At 37.1% G+C, this 15,155-nt stretch overlaps 1 protein-coding gene across 1 annotated transcript in view; it reads left to right on the top strand.

Moving 5' to 3' along the window:
* RRAS2 (RAS related 2) overlaps nt 1–15,155 on the top strand; it is a 75,950-nt gene that overhangs the window by 25,373 nt on the left and 35,422 nt on the right. The window lies entirely within an intron of this gene.

Here is a 15,155-nt window from a genome sequence, read left to right as displayed (position 1 = left end):
GTTTTCTTTATACTGTTAGACGTTTTCTACAGTGGTCATTATTTTTTAATTATAAAGTTGTAAATAAATTTGCTAATTGTTAGAAAAAGCCTCTGTATATCTTTTACTTCAGTTAGTTTCTCCATTATGTGGTAAACACAGAATAGACTAAACTCAAGATTTATTTTATTACTTAAACCTTAGGAAAACATGTTTCTTAAAATCTGACTTGCATGTCTTTATTTTTCTGTGACCAAATTTTCTTCTGTCTTTTATAAGAGATTTATGTCTTGGTTTCTCTTTTGCTCCAATGATAATGTATGTGATTTTTTAAAAACTGAAAAACTAAGTGAGGGGCACCTGGGTGGCTCAGTCGGTTAAGTGTCCAACCCTTGATTTCAGCTCGGATCATGATCTCACGGTTCATGAGATCGAGCCCCCAGTTGGGCTCTGTGCTGGGCTTGGAGCCTGCTTGTGATTCTCTCTCTTCCCCTCTTCCTCTGCTCCTCGCCTGCTCATTTACTCTCAAAACAAACGAACGAACAAACAGAAAAACCCTAAGTGAAACATTAGTGAAGATTTCATTAAAAAAAAGATTTTTTTTTTACCATATCATATGCAAAGATGAAAGCAATACAACGGCATGTAAAATAAAAAGTAAAAGTTCCCTGCTATGCCTGCTTATCCACTCCATTACTTCCCACATTTTCATTCTCTAGTCGTAATCACATGATAAAATGCAACCATATTCAGTGTATTAGTTGAGTTTCGACAAATTTTTGTGTCAAAACTATGTAGCCATGATCACAAGCAAGATAAAGAATACTCCATCACCCCAAGAAAGTCCCTTGTGTCTATTTCCAATTAGTAACCTCCAAAGGTAACCACTATATTGACTTTAATTAGTATAATTTAATTTTGCCTGATTTGGACTTTATATCCTGTAATTATGAAGAACATACTCTTTTTTTGTCTGGTATGTTTTTGCTTTGCATATTTTTGGGATTCATCCATGATCTTGCTTATTTTGGTAGTTTGTTCCTATTTGTTGCTTGGTAGTGTTCCATACTATGGATATACCATAATTTATTTACTCTGATGGAACATTTGGGTTGTTACCAGTTCTTAGGAACTATGAATGAAGCTGCACTGAACATTCATATACTATAGGTTACTGTATGGATTTATATTTTCATTTCTCTTGGATTAAAACCAAGTTGTGGAGGGGTACCTGGGTGGCTCAGTCAGTTAAGCCTCTGACTCTTGATTTCAGCTCAGGTCATGATCTCATGGGTTCATGAGTTTGAGCCCTATATCGGGCTCTGCACTGACAGTGTGGAGCCTGCTTGGGATTCTCTCTCCCTCTCTGCCCTTCATTTGCTGTCCCCACCCCCTCATATAAATAAAACTTAAAAAAAACCCAAGTTGTAGATGATCAGGTCATATGGTAAGGTCATAAAGTCATTAACTTTGGAATGTCGTTTCACAGTTTCTTGTGAAAAGGTTGTACCAGTTTCTATTCCCACCAAAGATGTATGGAAATTCCAGTCATTCTGGGTTCTTACCAGCATATTTTAGCCAGTCTGCTGGATATGTAGTGGCATCTCACTGTGGTGTTAATTTGCTTTTCTCTGATGACGCTGAACATCTTTTTATGTACATCCCATTTGTCTTTTAAAATCCTTTGTCTTTTTAAAAAATTGGGTTGTTGGTGTAACTGAGCTGCAAGGCTTCTTCCATTTTAAATTAAGTCCTTTGTTTAAAAAGAAAAAGGCGGGGGTGGGGGGTGGGGGGACGCCTGGGTGGCTAAATCGGTTGAGCGGCCGACTTCGGCTCAGGCCATGATCTCTCGGTTCATGAGTTCGAGCCGAGCCCCGTGTCGGGCTCTGTGCTGACAGCTCAGAGCCTGGAGACTGCTTCAGATTCTGTGTCTCCCTCTCTCTGCCCCTTCCCCGCTCATGCTCTGTCTCTCTCTGTCTCTCAAAGATGAATAAACGTTTAAAAAAAAATTTGAAATACAAGTCCTTTGTCAGCTATATGTATTGTAAATACTTTCTCCTTGACTTGTTTGTTTCTATTGTATATAATGTGATATATATTATATACTATATTATTATTACATAATGTTATTTGTTGACATATAATGGAGATATACTAGTTTCAAATGTACAGCATAACGATTCAATGTTTACATATACTGGGAAATGATCACCATAAGTTCATAACATCTGTCTCTATACATATTTCTTCCCTTTTAATATTTACATCCTATATCTATAGTTTTACTCCATTGGCCAGAACTTTTAAACTTTAAAAATAACAAAATAGTTAAAATAAACGTGGTAGTAGATGTCCTTGTTTTGCTTCTGATTTTATTTCTCTACATCATATAAAAAATTTTACACATTTTTTGGATTAAGTATCCTATGAGGGTTTTTATTAATGTTACTATTAGCAGTGTAATTTTATCAGATGCTCTTTGGCATTTGTTATTGTTAGACCATTATTAGTCGTATCCCTTGATGTTGAATTGGTAAGAAATATCTAGGATATACGTCACTTGATTAGGGTATATTAGTACACTGAAGAATTTTATATACTATCATTTTACCTGGTCAGTTTCTGGTTTACTTTAATTGTATCGTATGTGTGTTTATTTCCCTTTTCTGGGTACATAAAAGCTGTGATCAAGATCATATTTGTCTTGTAGGATGAATGGGATGACATATTCATCTTCACATGCATCAAGAGTTTTAAATTGTGCATTTTAAAAATCTGGGCTTATCACTATGGTCATTATTCCAGATCCTCATTTTGTTCCTAGTTCTTAGAGAATTTTGTCCGTTTTATCTTCTGTTAATTCACTTCTCTCCTTTTTGAGATAACAGCTTTGTGTGTAATTTTTTTTTTTAAATTTTGTGAAAATATTACCATAATGAAGCATTTTAAATCTATTATAGGTCTGTGTAGAAGAGTATCTTTATCTTATTTTTGTTACAGCCTCTTTCCCTTGAATATATGTATTTTCTGGATATTTTTTTTGAGTGCTACCAAATGCCAACATACTGCCTCTTTTTCACAGAATCCAAGATGACTAAGCTATTCCTGCCCAGTGGTACTCATTTAGATTTTCTAGAATGGTCTCCACCCCCATCCCAAAGTATTAGTTCTTAAATTGTCAGTGCTATCAATTGATAGATCTTTGTTTTTATCTTTTATTATGTTCTGTTTTCCTTTGGGTTTAATCATTTTTTTAAAAGTTTTATATTTTATTGCTTTTTTTCTTTTGATAAACATTCAAAATTATGATTTCACCTGTGAAAATTGCATAAGTCATTTGGTATTTGTAGAAATCTTGTTTTAATTTTTCTCATTCAAATTATTTTATATTTGAAATTTAAATTTTGGTTGATTTCTGCTCTTTTATTCTATTTTTAGCATTCTGGAATTTTTGGACATTAGAGAAGATATCTTTCAAATGTTGAGGGGCCCAAAGCCTGTGTAGTTTTGGCGTTCCCCCTTTAAGAAAGAGGCTACAGAATTATATACATGGATGGATATTTATTTAGAATGAGAAAAGAAGTCATTCGTGGAAATGAAGGGCATGAGTGAATGAAGGGCCCAATCTTCGTTCATTTTGTGGCAAATCTGGGTCTGCTTGAAAGGATAAAATTTGGTTGATGTACATTGAATCTTCATGAATCTTCTCTGCTTTGTGTCCTATATTTTTGACTGTGTGCCATAATATTTTTTTCAACTTCCAGTGGTTCTAATAGTTTTTGCACCGATTCATACTTTTTGTTGCCTAAATAATATCATTCCATTATTTCATGATGGCATTTAAGAATCTGGCTGTAGCTGTTGCCAAATAAATTTTACCATGTTCAATATTGATGTTTTCATACTTGATTTCTTCTGTGGACTCAGTTTGATGCATTTTTTTGCCCACCCTTTTGTTGTTAGCCTTCTGAGCACCACATTGTTAGATTTTATTTAAAAAGAAATCCTGGGACCCTACGACCCAGCATAAATGCTGGGTATTTATCCAAGAGATATAGGTATGCTGTTTCGAAGCGACACATGCACCCCAATGTTTATAGCAGCACTGTCAACCATAGCCAAAGTATGGAAAGAGAGCAAATGTCCATCGATGGATGAATGGATAAAGAAGATGTGGTATATATATACAATGGGGTATTACTCGGCAATCAAAAAGAATGAAATCTTGCCATTTGCAACTACGTGGATGGAACTGGAGGGTATTATGCTAAGTGAAATTAGAGAAAGACAAAAATCAGATGACTCACTCATCTGAAGACTTTAAGAGACAAACCAGATGAACCTAAGGGAAGGAAAACAAAAATAATATAAAAACAGGGAGGGGGGCAAAACAGAAGAGACTTATGAATATGGAGAACAAACAGGGTTACTGGAAGGGTTGTGGGAGAGGGGATGGGCTAAATGGGTAAGGGGCATTAAGGAATCTACTCCTGAAATCATTGTTTCACTATATGCTAACTAATTTGGATGTAAATTTTAAAAAATAAAAGTAAAAAACAAAAATAAAAAAAAAATCATTCTCAGGAAAGAAACCAAAAAAAAAATTTATGTATATATATTAAAATATTGCTTAGTTAAAAAAAAAAAAAAAGAAATCCTGGGGTGCCTAGGTGGCTCAGTCATTTAAGTGTAGGACTTAATACCGGCTCTGGTCATCTCATAGTTTGTGGGGTCAAGCCCTGTGTCGGGCTCTGCACTGACAATGTGGAGCCTGCTCAGAATTCTCTCTCTCTCCCTCTCTCCGCCCCTCTCCCACTCCCACTCCCACTCCCTCCTCCCCAAATAAATGAACCTTAAGAAAAATAAAAGAAATCCTGTTGAGCTTCTTTTTTTCTACTAAAGCCACTTGATCACGATTACTGGTTTGGCCTCTTTGTATTTTTCCCTCCATACTTTCTCATGTTTGACCTGTGTTTTAGTGTCTTTATTTTACTGTGACTTTTAAGGAGCAGCATTTATCTTCATTACCTGTAGTGTGGGTGGGGAGTAAGTCACCTTTTCATCCATGAGTGTTTTTTCTCCTCATGAGTTGTGGCTGTGGGCAAGAATGTGTGCAAATCTATGAAGAGCTGGTTGGGAGGTGAAGTAGGTAGTGCACATTTTCTCTTTCCCTAAAGCATTTAGAGATTGGTTAAGTAGGGGGAGAATTTATATTGTTTGGGTTTTATTGCATGAATTCATGTTGTCATAATTCTAGTAGCAGTGGTAACTGATGCCTTTCAAATGAAATCAAGTGAAAATTGATAGGATAATCGGTTATTCTCTTGGAGTAAGCCTTCTGTGCTTCTTTTTGGGAGAGAGAGAGAGAGAGAGAGAGAGAGAGAGAGAGAGTGAGTGTACACATGCAAACTATTGCAGACTGTTTTTGCAGTTTCTGCAAATTAAAAGTCAGTTTTGCTAGTACTGATAAAAATGTTTCTGACACTAACACAATACTGCTTGCCTTTTTTAGTGTTAGTAACGACAAAGTATTTGTTCTTTTAACACACAGGAAGAGCATGAAACTGATTTTCCTCCGTGGGACTCCCTTCCCCAGTGGAATAAAGTTAGATAGAATGAGAATTTCTTTCCCTCTTAAACTCTGAAAAAGACACTTCCTCTATTTTGCATTTTTGGGTGGTGGTTATAGCACTTGTTTTGAGGTTTGACCACCCTTTGTTCAGCTATTTTTATTTTTACATATCATTTTGAGTACACTTAGTGGTATTTTAACTATAACATCTTGTATAATGAAACTCATGCAAGCATAGTATGTCTTAAAACACCACTGTTGTTTTGACTTAATTTGTATTAATTGGTTTGTGCTATTTCTGCTTTATCTGAGTTGTTTTTTTTCTTTAACAAATGAATGCCTAGTTTGCCACAGCTGAGCTAAAAAGCCAAATCATACTTTTAATAGATTTGCAATGTTTGCTTTCTCTGCCTAACATTTAAATTATGTAAGATATGACATGAATTTCAACTGCTTGGTTGCTCTGTGTCCCCACCCTTCCACCCCCAGTAGGGGACAGACTTTTTTTTTAAATGAATTTTATGTTTGCAGTTTGCCTTCACTGCTAAAGGCTAAACATAAATCTGGGTAGTGCATGTTACAGTATTCTTTCAAATGCCTGGGATCCCATAATAGTGTAGTACTTAGTTTCTAAGTACTTAGTACTTAGATAGGACTGAATGTCAGGCAGTAGTATCCACTGAGCACTTTAGTGCCAAGGACTGTGAAGAGAAGGAACAAAATACTGAGGGAGAGGGGCGCCTGGGTGGCTCAGTCAGTTAAGTGTCCGACTTCGGCTCAGGTCATGATCTAGCGGTCCGTGAGTTTAAGCCCCGCGTCGGGCTCTATGCTGACAGCTCAGAGCCTGGAGCCTGTTCCAGATTCTGTGTCTCCCTCTTTCTCTGACCCTCCTCTGTTCATGCTCTCTGTCTCAAAAATAAATAAACGTTAAAAAAAATTTTTTTTAAATAAAAATACTGAGGGAGAGAGGCCCCCTTCTCCTCCCCCCAATACAAGAGAAATAATGACAGATGCTTTCTGTGGAACAACATAACAATTAGAAGTTCAAAGTAATATACTAACAAAGCAAGGGCTTGAGTGCTCAGAGGGTATGGAACTGAAATTCAGGGCTCAAGTTGTAATCTGAAGTTCAGATGAGGGTAGCTGTGGTAAACTACAAATGAGGTACAGAAGGGGTAGTTCTGGGGGGCAGCCAGTGTGTGCTAAACATAGGAAGTTCACACATTTTACTCTTACTGGAAACTATGTCCTAAATTGAATTGGAACTCCTGATTTTGTTATGTGAATGGGAGTAAAGATATAGAACTTTTACCCCTTATTATTTTTTTTAATCATTGCTTAGCTTTCAAAAGTCTTACTAAACAAATTTCAGAATCAGTGAAACTTGATAATTTAAATACAATTTAAGCATCTGTAAAATAGTTAACAATGGCACACTTACTGGCACAGAAAGTTCAGTATACAAAATGCTAAAAATTATATAATAGCAGCATTTTAGAAGCTATATAACATATGGTTGTAGTGTTAAGCTGTCACTGTTTCTCATCTGGTGAAAAATAAAGCATTAGGTATATGCCCTGAGATCTTCAGATTTGTACATATTCTTCTGAAGCCTTTACTACTATCTTTGGGTTCCATGCCATGGGATAATGAGGTCATGTTTAGTGCTGTTCAAGGAAGGAAAACCAAATTATGTTGTAGAGGTTCTAATGTGTTAATGTTTTGCTGTATGCTTTTCTATAATATTCCCAGACAGAAAGTCTTAAATTTGTGTAAGTACATGGAGAAAAGTCTACTGAGATACTAAACTCCATCCTCCCTCAAAATGGGATCAGTTGCTGCTGCTGCTCCAATCACTACTCCGTTCTGTACGGCACAGTAGTATTCCGTGTAAAAAATTACCATTTTACAAACCAAATAGAAGATAGAATGGAAGAAGAGGCCCCTTGTACGACAGCAAACAAAAAGTTCTTTTACACACCAAAAAAATGTGTAACATTTTTATCAAGAAACCTAAAAATGCTACTGTGGTTCACAAAGAAGACTTAAAGAAATAGAAAAACACACTATATTCTTGGATTTGAAAATGCAAGTTCTTAACTATCAATTCTGAAAGCTAGTAACTAACTGTAAACTCTGAAATCTGTAAACTAACTGGCATTCTAAAATAAAAAACCTAAAAGGATTAAAAAAAACAAAAAACAAAAACCAAACTCCACCAGTCTGTTGTCAGGTATTTGTGTAAGCTCATTTTGTAGATGAGTGAAATGAAGCTCATCAAATAACCTCTCCAGGGTTACAAAGCTAGGAGGTGGTTAAAGCAAGGCTTCCCAGTAAGGTGAGTTTGAGGGCTCAGACGTAATAATAGCTAATATATAGTAAGCACTTACATCATTAACTGTTACTGTTCCAGGTAAAGCACTATATGTTTTTTCAGATAGAATAACATCTAAATATATGTAGAAAATAGGAATTTGTGAGGTTCTAAGGATAATGCATGCTTCGTTTATAGATTTATGGGTCCTTTAGAATTCCTGCCTCCCCGTCCCACTCTTTCCCATCCCTAAGCAGTGTTCCAGCACCTTCTCCTATGATCTGCTCTTCTGCTTCTTTATATGTCAGATAATCTTATATAGTATGTGGATTTTTTGGGGCCGTCTATTATGTTCTGTTAGTCTTTTTGCCTGTTCCTATGTCCATGTCATTCTTTCTTTTTTTTTTTTTTTTACAGAAAAGTTTTATTCTTTCTTATGAGAACTCCTGGCAACATTTAAATATATACCATAACTATGGTGTTAGTCATAGTCATTATGTTGTATGTTACATCCCCAGTATTATTATTATTTTTTTAATTTAATTTTTATTTTTTTTAAATTTACATCCAAATTAGTGTATAGTGCAACAATGATTTCAGGAGTAGATTCCTTAATGCCCCTTACCCATTTAGCCCATCCCCTCTCCCACAACCCCTCCAGTAACCCTCAGTTTGTTCTCCATATTTATGAGTCTCTTCTGTTTTGTCCCCCTCCCTGTTTTTATATTATTTTTATTTACCTTCCCTTAGGTTCATCTGTTTTGTCTCCTAAAGTCCTCAGATGAGTGAAGTCATCTGATTTTTGTCTTTCTCTAATTTCATTTAGCATAATACCCTCCAGTTCCATCCATGTAGTTGCAAATGGCAAGATTTCATTCTTTTTGATTGCTGAGTAATACTCCATTGTGTGTGTATGCGTGTGTATATATACATACATATACATACACGTATATATACATACATATATATACATATACACACACACACATACATACTTACATACCACATCTTCTTTATCCATTCATCCATCGATGGACATTTGGGCACTTTCCAGACTTTGGCTATGGTTGATAGTGCTGCTGTAAACATGGGGGTGCATGTGTCCCTTCGAAACAGCATACCTGTATCGCGTGGATAAATGTCTAGTAGTTCAATTGCTGGGTCGTAGGGTAGTTATATTTTTAGTTTTTTTGAGGAACCTCCATACTGTTTTCCAGAGTGGCTGCACCAGCTTGCATTCCCATGTGTCATTCTTTCTTAATTTTATAAATGGTTAGGACAAGCCTTGCTGATGTGTTCATTCAATAAAAATTTCATTGAACGAATTATTTGTGGTCAGTACTATGTGCTAGGAACTTTATAAGTGCTGGCAAAACCTCACTGACCAAAGCAAAAAATTCTCATGGAGCTGACTCTTGTAAAGAATTTCTCGGGTATTTTTCCTGTTTATAAATTTTATAACCATCTTGTGGTTCTGTCAAGTTCAGTGGTAAACTCAATAGGTTTATTTATTTTAGATTGTATCATATAAAGGAAAATTGACATTTTGATAGTTATGTCCATGAACATAGAATGCTTTTCACTTCAGATATATCTCCCCCTGCCTTTGGCCAGCTGACCAGTTGCTTGCCTGCCTGACTTCCTTCCTTCCTTCCTTCCTTCCTTCGTTTTTACATGTTTATTTAGAGAGAGAACGAGAGAGAGGGTGTGTGTGTGTGTGTGTGTGTGTGTGTGTGTGTGTTTGTGCACGTGTGTTGTGTTTGTGTGTGTGTGTGTGTGTGTGTGGGTGGTGAGGGGACAGAGAGAGAATCCAAAGCAGGCTGCACTGCACGCTCAGCACAGAGCCAGACATGGAGGCTTGATTTCACAATTGTGAGATCATGACCTGAACCAAAATCAAGAGTTGGATGCTTAACTGATGGAGCCACCCAGGTGCTCTGGCCTTTATTTAAAGCTTTATAATTTCTTTCTATGAAGGTCTAGAATATATTTTATTAGATTTACTCCCAGTTACTGTATATTTACTGTTGCTATTATAAATGGCATCGTCTGTTTGGCTTAAGTTTTGTAATGGCTTGTGTACAGAAATGGCTTTTTTTGGGAGGGGGTTCTGGGGATCATTATATAGATTTTTGTATCCAAACACCTTGTAGAATTCCGTTGGCAATAATCTGTATCTTCTGTGGGGTTTTCTGTATTAATAAACATATCAAATAATTTTTTTTTCAATTCTGTTTTTTCATATTGCATTGGTTAGGACTTTAAAATATAGTATTGAATAAATGTAATAAAATGAATAATAAATAATATAAATAAATAGTGGACATTATTTCTTGTTCTTGATTTTTAAAGTGTCACTGTTAAAAAAATATTTCTGCAGGTTTTTAGTTTCCTCTAGTCCCACTTGCTATGTATTTTTAAGATCAGGTGTGACATTTTCTCATGCTTTTCCTGTATCTGTTATGATCATGTTATTTTTCCTTTAATCTGTTCACGTGGTGAATTATATTTGTAACTTTTCAAAAAAAAAGCCAATGTATCTTTCTGTTCTGGATTCATGGAATAGGTTCATAATGTGCATTCTTGTTTACATATTGTTTACATACTGTTGGATTCTGTTTGCTAATATTTTATTTATGGGCTTTTTTTTTTTTATGGTTTAGTGAAGTTGACCTGTAATTTTCATTTTACCTAATGTCCTTGTCTGATTTGGTATCTAGATTTTACAGGTCTCATGAATTGAGGAATATTTCCTCCTTTCGTTTTCTCTGAATCTGTGTACTACTGGAATTACCTGCTCCCTGAAAGTTTGGCAGAACTGGCTTTTACCACTTCTGGACCTGATTTTTGTATATGTGTAGCAAGGTTCTTTTCTTTCTTAATTTTTTCTTCTTACGGTCCTAGGACTCTTCAGGATTCCCCTCCCTCCCTTCCTTCTGAGTGTTGAGCGTGGTAGAGGGGGAGAGAGAGAGAGAGAGAGAGAGAGAGAGAGAGAGCGCGAGAACCCCAAGCAGGCTCCATGCTCAGCACAGAGCCCAATGTGGGGCTGAACCCCACCACCCTGGGATCATGACCTGGGCTGAAATTAGGATGCGTGACGCCCAACTGCCTGAGCCAGGTGCCCCAATTCAGGCATTCTAATTCTGTCCCAAGACAGGGGTTAGCTCAAATGAGAGTAGGGAGGTCTTACTGATAAGAAAACACAGGAAAGGAAGAACTTCAGGAATGAGTCGGAATTTGAACTGGAGACTAGACTTTGGGCCAGAAACAAGTTGGGGGTGGGTGGGAGGGAAAGGATCTATTTCTGAGATTTTGTTCAGTAACAAGGATCTCCTCCCACCAGGCTGAAGTGGGAATAGGTGGGCTAAAGTGGTCTTAGCAAGTTGACCACTCCCTGCTCCCTACTCCCACTCACTCCGGAGTGATGAAACAAAGGTGCACCGACAGAACACAGGACATGGCAGAAGTAGCAAACAGATTCGGGTTTAACCCCTACCTTCCGCCGGGACTTTAGATATTTTGGTACTTTTTGATCATTCTTCAGAGAGTAAGTTTAAAGAATAAGGGACTTCAGTGCCATCCTTACGGAGTTCCCTGCTCCATTCCACCACCTTTCCACTAAGAGAAATGTATTGAGAAAATATAAAATTTGCTCCCGATTAGCTAGCTCTTCTGTGCTAGTAGAAGGGGAGACTGTATTATGGACAGTCCCCAAAGGTTTAAAAGTATTGACCTGTATTTAGTTCTTTATAGTCAGTTTATCTTTTATCATTATGTTGCTTAAGTTACTAAGAAGATTAACTCGTATTTTCAAGGTTTTCCCATATCTTATATCCTGTTTCTTTTCATAATTGCTTTTAGGATCTTGAAAAATAAATTTCGAAATAAATAATTATTTAGTATTTTTATTTTTGTCAATCCATGCAGTTTTATACAAACACAGTATATTTAGTGCCTTTCAGAAAAATTCCTTTCCTCTGCTTTTTACAGAAGTTTTCCTGAAAGCACTAAAAAATTGATTAAGGCAAATCTCTGGGCCAACCTGGTTTCATTTTGAAGACTAAGTATGAATGAGTTTCTACAGGAAAAATTTTCCATTGCTTTTGTTTATAGATTGAAATTAGGGAAATGAACAAGTAAATGAGTGTTGCTTAATGAAGCTCTTTTAAAATTTTTGACTTAAAAATTTTTTTTGACTTACTCTCCAGTTTCAGTGTCAGTTGACTTGACTTTAGGTAGAGAGCATGTGACTTCAGACAAGCGTGCAATCATTCAAGGTATGCTGCTGCTTAAGAAAAAGACTTTAAAAAATGTGTTAGAACACGGGGGAAAAAAAAGATCTTGCTCTCTTGTGGTTTCACAGGGTGCCAGAGGTCTGGTTGCTTGTATGTTTCACTCAATTGCTTTCTGTTCAATGAGTAGGATCACTACCGTGCCTCACAACTTTGCAGACTCACTGCAGAGGAAATAGCAAGAGGTAAAAATGACCTCAAATGAATGTGGCTTTTTTGTGGGATGGAGTGAGTAGACAGTGTGCTACAACTAAATAAATCAATTATGCAGGAAGACCTTTACTTAACTCATCTTTATATTCTTTTCACACTGTGACTACCCCTGCCCCTATCATTTCTTGTTCTTTAAACATTTGTAAAGTGATTAGTTTGTTGTATGTATGTAAATGATTACAGTTGAGTTGTCTAGAATTTTATAATCTTATTATCATTTCTCTAGTAAGCTCTTTCTTTTCCTCTTTTGGGCTGACAGCTTGCTTACTGTGAGTGCCTTAAGGTAAGAGATCTTAGACTCAGTATGGGTTGAATGGAACTAACTTCCTTTATCTCATCATGTTGGATTCTCTTGCATCTGTTTTTGCTAGTTTATCCTGCAAGTTTCTATTGTTTTGGTTGTGTAACCATTTTGTACTTGGAAAAATAAAACTTATTTGTATTTTTCTACCATAAGTCTTGGGTAGCATCATGACCTTTTGTCAGTTTAGTATTGGGTATGAGATATTTTGATAACACTTTAAAGGGGAAGGAGAAATCATTATGTATGGTGAACTTGTAGTTATCGTGCTCTCAGAAGGTGGAAGGGAGTCTGGATAGTTTTATATCTGTGTTTATTGCAATGCCGGTGATACATACCTAGGAAACACTCCTTTGCCTTCTGGCCAGCTTATTACCAGTGTCAAGGTTGACTGAGATGTGTGGGGAAGATTTGAGGTCTGGACATTTTACTCCATAAATACAGACAAAATAGAGGCAATACATTTATTTTGTTTTCCGAAAGTAGCTCTCAGTGTAATGTAGTGGTTTTGGGCACCTAATCGAGCCAGACTGCTTGGAATCAGTCTCTACCACTTACTGCCTGTGGCTTTGAGCAAGTTACTGAACCTCTTACGTCTCCTTTTCCTCACCTGTAAGATGGAGACAAATAATAAGTACTTACTACCTCATGGACTTCTTGTGAGGTTTCAGTGAACTAATGTAAGCAAAATACTTAGTGCCTGGCACATGATAAACTCTGTAGAGGTATTGTTGCCAAATCAATACATGTGACTCAATGTGTATCTGATGTATGTGTCCCTGAAGGAGTCTGAAATGTAAAACTTAATTTTTCTGCAAGTCTGATCTGCAGTGACTTTTGAATAGCCTCAAAAGTGGGGACTGAAAGAATCAATAAAATACCTGTATTTCGGTTGTCTTTACTGTACACTGTCTGCCTTCCTCAGGAAATATTTCTTTTGCCTCAGCTGTTCCATGGCCCGGCCGAGTCTGGCTCTTTTGTGATGACCACAGCAGGGAAGCTTGTCCTGGGAGACTGGGTGAGAGTCCCATTGGTTAGGCACAGGAATACTGCCGTGGAACAAGGGGTTTGCTTCTAAGGGCACCTACCTGAACAGATGCCATTTCATCCCTGGGCACTGTAGTGTTAAAAGAGTGAACGTCCAAAAATAGGATTTATTACGATAGTGATTCATTCATTCAACAAATATTTCTCTAGGGTTTATGTGCATGGCCTTAAGGAGTTTGCAGAGACAGGGTTTTCCTGTTCTAAAGTAAGAGTGTTAGTCCTAACCGAAGGGGAAAAACATGAAAATGATTTTGCTCTTCCTGCTGTCTCTAAAAATGGACTGATTCTCCTTTATGTATTTATTTGTTTACTTTTGAGAGAGAGAGGGCGCAGGTGGGGGTGGGGGGAGAAGCGGGGCTCGTGGTCTCCCTACACAGGGCTCGAACTCACGAACTGTGAGCTCATGACCTGAGCCAAACTCAGATAGATGCTTAACGACTGAGCCTCCCAGGCGCTCTGGCCTGATTCTCTTTTAGAAGTGTAGTTGATGATTGCTCTCTTCATACATTTGAAAGCTTGGGTATGATTTGTTTTGTGGAGGAAGGTCAAAAGGAAAAACTGGTAAGTTCTCTCACTTCTGAGTTTCTTGTTGATAAAATGACTACGTTTCTTAGAACTAAAGAAATGTCCGGCGCATTTTGTTTCCCAAATAATTTAGTGAAATGTCAATATGAATTTATTCATGTTGGCTCTAAAATATTTTATTAATAAAGATATTCTGCATCTTTACAGGTCTGTCTTGCATTTTGTAAATAAATTTGTTCCTGGCAAGATGTATGAATAATTTTTGAATTGTATTTCCCCACTGACGTAGAGGATTACAAGCTGTGGCACTGCTCAAGTGACACCTGCACCCCAGAACTGTGAAGGTAGCAGTGTCAGTTGGTAGTGCATCCACATCTCTGCTTCCACGGTACTTTTTGCTAAACTCACCCTAGCATTTATCACTCAGAAACTGTAATATCTTATCCATTCTGAGACATTAATAAACTTTTTAAAATGTTTCTTTATTTTTGAGAGAGAGCCAGAGCGAGGGAGCACAAGTGTGTGAGTGGGGGAGGGACAGAGAGAGAGGGAGAGAGAATCCCAAGCAGGCTCAGCACTATCAGCACAGAGCCCGACGTGGGGTTCGATCTATCAACCGTGAGATCATGATCTGAGCCGAGATCTAGAGTCGGACGTGTAACTGACTCACCCATCCAGTCACCCTGAGACATTAAAAAATTCATATTTTAATGTCTTTGTAGATAGGATGCATCTTCCAATTGATGGCATCCTAGAGTCAACAAAAGATGGGATTTGTTTTCTTGCCTCTGGTTTGACCATGAGTATATACCCAGAGGGCAAGAACTGTTACTCAATTTATTTTTGTTATCTCCAATGTCTGACTTGTATTTAGAAGCCCACTTTTGCTGAATTGCAGTGTAGCAGTTTTTA

Source organism: Prionailurus bengalensis, chromosome D1 (genome assembly GCF_016509475.1).
Source record: "Prionailurus bengalensis isolate Pbe53 chromosome D1, Fcat_Pben_1.1_paternal_pri, whole genome shotgun sequence".
NCBI lineage: Eukaryota > Metazoa > Chordata > Mammalia > Carnivora > Felidae > Prionailurus > Prionailurus bengalensis.
Note: the sequence above shows the minus strand (reverse complement) of the source record. Positions and strands in the feature narration are given on the sequence as shown.